This window comes from Triticum dicoccoides, chromosome 1A (assembly GCF_002162155.2).
Source record: "Triticum dicoccoides isolate Atlit2015 ecotype Zavitan chromosome 1A, WEW_v2.0, whole genome shotgun sequence".
Classification (NCBI taxonomy): Eukaryota; Viridiplantae; Streptophyta; class Magnoliopsida; order Poales; family Poaceae; genus Triticum; species Triticum dicoccoides.
This window is the reverse complement of record NC_041380.1, coordinates 154,108,242-154,114,505: the sequence shown is the minus strand read 5'-3', so window position 1 is coordinate 154,114,505 and position 6,264 is coordinate 154,108,242. Positions and strand designations below refer to the sequence as shown.

At 50.6% G+C, this 6,264-nt stretch overlaps 1 pseudogene; it reads right to left on the bottom strand.

Annotated features, from left to right (window-relative positions):
• Nucleotides 1-500: 500 nt before the first annotated feature.
• LOC119352382 lies at nt 501-3,437 on the bottom strand (annotated as a pseudogene).
• Nucleotides 3,438-6,264: the final 2,827 nt, after the last annotated feature.

Below are 6,264 nucleotides of genomic sequence, written 5' to 3'. Positions count from 1 at the left end.
GATAGATTGGTATGTGGGTGGACTGGTGCTTGGGTGCTGCCCTTACTTGGACAAGCCACCCACTTATTATTAACCCCCTTCGCAAGCATCCGCAACTACGAACCAAGTATTAAAACATAGTCTAACCATAGCATTAAACTAGTGGATCCAAATCAGCCCCTTACGAAGCAACGCATAAACTAGGGTTTAAGCTTCTGTCACTCTAGCAACCCATCATCTACTTATTACTTCCCAATGCCTTCCTCTAGGCCCAAATAATGGTGAAGTGTCATGTAGTCGACGTTCACATAACACCACTAGAGGAGAGACAACATACAACACATCAAAATATCGAACGAATACCAAATTCACATGACTACTATTAGCAAGACTTAACCCATGTCCTTAGAAACAAACATAACTACTCACAAAGCATAATTATGTTCATGATCAGAGAGGTAATAATTATCATTAAGTATCTGAACATATGATCTTCCACCAATTAAACCAACTAGCATCAACTACAAGGAGTAACTAACACTACTATCAACCTTACAGGTACCAATCGGAGTCGCGAGACGGAGATTGGATACAAGAGATGAACTAGGGTTTGGAGATGAGATGGTGCTGATGAAGATGTTGATGGATATGAGTCCCCTCCGATGAGAGGAGCGTTGGTGATGACGATGGCGATGATTTCCCCCTCCGGGAGGGAAGTTTCCCCGGCAGGACAGCCCTGCCGGAGCTCTAGAATGGTTCTGCTCAAGTTCCGCCTCGTGGCGGTGGCGTATCTTCCCGAAAGCTCTCCCTTGATTTTTTTCCAGGATATAACGCTTCATATAGCAGAAGAGGGGAGCCAGAGGGGCAACAGGGGGCCCACAAGCCCTGTAGGCACGCCCAGGGGGTGGGGCGCGCCTACCAGGCTTGTGGCCTCCTGGCAGCTCCCCTCTGGTATTTCTTCTGCCCAGTATTTTTTATATATTCCAAAATAATTGAATTTCGTGGCTTTTGGAGTTGCGCAGAATAGCTATCTCCAACTTGCTCCTTTTCCAGTCCAGAATTCCAGCTGCCGGCATTCTCCCTCTTTATGTAAACCTTGTAAAATAAGAGAGAATATGCATAAGTATTGTACCATAATGTGTAATAACAGCCCATAATGCGATAAATATCAATATAAAAGCATGATGCAAAATGGACGTATCACGTATCTAGTGGAATCAAGCTTGGGAGGAGGACTATGAGGAGTATTAATATGAGGGTGAGTGGGTTGATGCACATAGTTAAAAGGCATATCATTGTAAGAAGAAGGTGTTCCTTAAGGGAGTGTGTTCTTATTCTTAGATGGGTCCTCCACATTATCTACCACCACTTCGGAAGGGACGGTAGATGATGAGGTAGCATTTTTAGCAAGTTAAGCATCCATCATGGTGGCAACGTTAGCCATGAGATTTACTTCCATTTGTTTAAGGAATTTCATCATGACTCCCATTGTGACCGGAGCCTCCTCCATGATGGTTGTGTTTGTGTTTAGAGGAAGTCCGAGACCCGGATCAATCGGAGCCCGTCATCACTTAACTTAGGATGTTCTTCCCCTCCAAATATCCTTCTCTTTAGGCGGTGAAGCCTTGATCAAAGAGACCTTGCTCTGATACCAATTCAAAGGATCGAGTAGGTTATCTAGAGGGGGGGCTGAATAGGCAACTACAAATTTTTCTTTTCTTTTAACAAATTAGGGATTTGCTCAAAATATAAGTTCTCTAGAAAGTGCAACTATGTGAACAATCCTATATGATGAGCAAGATACAAGCTAGCACAAGATACGATAAGTAAGCTAGCTAAACAAGTAAAGGCAAGGTAAAAGATAACAACACGGTGACACAGAGATTTATCCTGAAGTTCACTTCCCAAAGGAAGCTACTCTCCGTTGGAGCGGTGTAGAGTCACAAAGTGATCCCCGAATAGGCGTCAATGCCACGCCGTATCTCCTTCGTGTCCTCACCAACGTGATATGACACGAACCACTATGTTGCCTTTGAGGTAGACAAACAAACCTTTACAAGGATGAGGCACACTCCATAACTCAATTGGAGGCTCTCACCAAATTCCCGCGGCTTCCAAAGCCACAAGAATCACAAGGTCGAGGGGGACACTCCACAACTCAATTGAAGGCTCCTCAACTAGTCTCCACGGCTACCAAAACCACGGGGACGACCATGAACCGTCTAGGGCTCCTAAGTACCCAAGAGTAACAAGAACTCAATGGAATGGAGGGGGAAATTGGATTCCTTCGGTGAAAGTGTAGATCAAGGTCAACTCCCTCAAATCCTAGAAGGATAGAGTGTTTGAGTGGGTAGGGAGAGAGTTCTTGGTGATTTGAGCTTGCAACAATGGTAGGGGAAATATTTCTGGTCGTGGTAGTGTGTTTGTGGAAGAAGGGGTGACTTATATAGGTCCATTGAAAAACTAGCCGTTTTTTCCAGGAAATACACATCCAGAATGGATTCGGAATTCATCTGGAATTTCGGACGCTCAGAATAATCCGAATCCCAGCTCACTGGTCTCCGGATGGAAAACAGGGAGTGGAGACTCATTTCAGAACCATTCCGGAGTGAGTTCGGAAATTCTGACTCGGCCGGAATTCTGAGTGAATTTCGAACCACTCGGAATTAGTGCATTTTGCGAGTTTTCTGTGGTAGATCAAATTTCTGTCAACTTCCCCAATGATTGTAGGAATGTGGAAAGGTGTAGACGTGATTTGTGAAGGTGCAACATTTCCCAAACCATTCCAAAGAGACGTCCCTCTTGATAGTACGGCTTTCCTATGACTCAAATAAACGAGTAAAATTAGGGGCCACCGTCTTCAAGCTTTTTCCTTTCTCTGAGGGGTCATCCAACAATGTGCAATGCTTCTATGTTTCCTAAAACACTTGAGTACACAGTGAGATCATTTAATCATGTTGTTAACAAACACCAAAATATACTTAGGAGAAATATGTCCTTACATATGGCTCCCCTTGTGTCGAATCAACAAATTTGGGTTTTACTTCTCTCGAAGACTATTGCGATCCTCTACACTTGTGGGTCATCAGCCCACTCGGGATAATCGTTGAACAAGGAAAGCAAGAAGTCCAAGCCGGACCCAAACAAGGAAAACTTACCGTACAAGGCAAGAAGAAATAGAGATAGACCCCAACTCTTACTTGTAACTGACCTAGGGCACCCGGGACCCAGCCTAGTATATAAAGGCACGGGAGGGGCCTCTCTAGACACCGAACGCACAATCCACCGTAGTACCCCATAGCCATCATCAACCTCGTGCCAAGTCGCATCTCGCCTTTGTAATCATCTCCATCAATACGATCAAACAAGCAGCGGTAGGTCTTTACCTCGTACGAGGGGCCGAACCTGGGTAAATCTCGGTCCCTGTCTTGCCTGATAACCGTCGAGTCCACCGGCATCGTACGTTTGCTCCCCTATATAGAAAATCCTAGCTACTCAAGCATGGGATTTGTCATTTGCCCCCGAGCTTTGCGCCGGATCCATGGCGGCGGCGGCAGCTGCGACCGCGCGGACGGGATACGCCACCCCCAGGTACGAAACGAGGTGGAAACGAACTGGCGGGAGGCGGCGACTCTTTTCTGCTGCAGGGAAGCGGGGGCGGGAAGCGGCAGCGAGATTCGGTAGCGGAGAGAGGCGGGGAAAAGAAGAACTCACGCGCGGTGAAACCTCAACATTAGTGTCAAAAAATGGCCACCAAAACTGAACAGATTGGGCACAGGCGGGGATTTTCCTGCTCACCGGATTTTTTTTTCCGATTGGGGGCTTATTCGGGATCTGATCTTTCCATTTCGTTCCGGGCAAAAAAAATAGTTATTTTTCGAGCCGGGGCTTATCCAGTTCCGGTAGAGATGCTTTTAGGCCTTCTTGGGCCTTTTTCCGTCGAGGGCCTTATTCCGTTGAATGTTTCGTCCGAGTCCCTACGTAACAGATTTCCCTTTCCCTTACAAAAAAATAACCCTAACAGATTCCCCATATTCTACCTCAAACACATAGCAAGCCCTAATTTGCAGATGGGAAACGTTTGGGGCCGAGGCACCGGCCGAAGCTTCGGCCGGTCCAGTCCACGCGCGCGCGATGCGACCCACTCGCGAGCAACCACGTGGCGCGATGGACCCGAGACGACTAGTCCTCCTCCCTTTTCTCTTCTTCCTCTCGCGCATCTCTCTCTTTCTCTCTCCTCGCTGCCATGGTCAACGCATCGCCCCGCGCCGCAGGCCTCCCAGGCGCGCCGCCATTCAGCAGATTTGGCCGCCCTCGACCAGATCCGCGCGGATCCGCCTGCATCAAAGCTCTCCCTACCTTGCCGGAGCTGCAACCAGCCATGGCAGGACTGCACCCGGTGACGCAAATTTTGCTGGAACCTCGACGTCACGGCGAGATGGCGGATGACCGTTTTTTGCTACAACTGTGTTTTGGTTTTGCTACTACCATAGAGATTTTTTGCTGGAACCAACGGTATTTTCTGCTTCAATCAGAGATGCGCGATAGCTGGGGAGGCTGGCGAGTGCTGCAACCGTTGACAGGAAAGCTTCAACCCAAGATTAAAAATGCTTCAACCGTATATACCGAAAGCTGTAAACGTTCAGTGCTATCGAGGAAAGCTACAACCGTCTATATAAAATGCTATAACCTTTGATGAAAAAAGCTTCAACCAAACGATAGAGAAAAGCTACATCATTCATGAAGAAGATGCAACCCTTTGACAGCCAGGACAACGTTTTGCTGCAACCACACAAAATGTTTGCTGCTACCATAGACAGTAATTGTTACCACCATTCACGGCGGTGATCGGTGACTGAAAATCAAAAAAGTTGCAACCGGCGACGAAAAAAGCTTCAACTGGCTAGAAAAAAAGCTTCGACCGGAGATATAGAAAGCTTCAACCGGTGACAGGAAACGCAAAAAGCTACAATCGTTAACACAAAAGCTTCAACCATATATTTCAAAAGCTTCAACCAGAGACCGACGACGAAAAAGCTGCAGCGGCGAGCCGTTGATGCACACGACTGTTTTCTATGCACCAATGATGCTGCGACGGATGCTGGAACCGGCGGCCCCGACATTGTTGGACCTGGCGGCTGCCATTACCGCCTGTTTTTGATGCAGCTGGTACCTTTTTTGCTGCAGCGGAGAATGCGAGCAGCGGCGAGTGGCGACGGCGAGCGACGGCGAGCAGCAGCCATGACGAGCCACCAGGAACGCGGGGTGTGGCAGACGGCGACGGCGGCCAGAGTCAACGATGTGCGGCGGATGAGGAAGACGATGACCAGGTCCACATCGAGCCCGTCCGATACGTGCGTGATCGAGCGGTTCCGCGCGCTCTGTGTTAGACAGATCCAGTGGCCCACGCGGGACCGGCCGAAAGTTTCGGCCGGTGCGCCGGCGCCTATTAGCGCCCTTTGCAGATCAGCGTCCACACCGAGCTGCTACTCGGCTTCTCCGCCGTCTTCTTTCCCCTCATCGTTTCTTCCCGCTCAAGCCACCGCCCTCCTCAGCATCTGACCTCCCCGCCGCACCGGACGCCGCTGGTCGCGCGCGCGATGGAGTGGACGTGCGTGTCGTGCGGCGAGGGCCCGGTGATTCCGGAACGGCCTCGGGCGTGCTCGTCTGCACCGCCTGCGGCGTCGTCCATGACGCCGTCGCCGACGAGTTCGTCAACTCCACCTGCTTCACCGAGGGCGGGGAACTCGACCGTCGCGCCGCCACCACCGTCCACCACAGCTCCCAGTCCCCCTACCTCGACCACAAACTCTACGCCGCCTCCGACGTCATCACCTCCATGGCCGCCCGCTTCTCACTCTCGGCCAGCCGCGTCGACGAGGTCCTCAGAATAGCCCAATCCGCCACCAACAGGAATCTCGCCTGCCTGGGCACTGCCTTTCTTCCTGCGCTCGCAGCCGCCTGCACCTTGCTCGTCGCGCGATCCCACCGCCTTCCGATCTCCTTCGCCGAGGCCGCTGAGGCCGCGGCCTGCACCACGTTCGTGCTCGCTAACCTTGTGTACCGCATCGCCTCCCAACTCTACCTCCCTCCCCTCCCGTCCTTTGACTACTCCGCCACGCTCGAACGCGCGGTGGAACGCTCAGGCAAGCTCACCGAAGCTGCGGGGTGAGAAGAGGGATGCCATCCTTTCCCAAGCCCGATTTCTCCTCTGATGCGCCTCTAAGTGGTCGCTCACGACCGGTAGGCACCCGCTCCCACTTGTCGCTGGCGTGATAGTGTTCG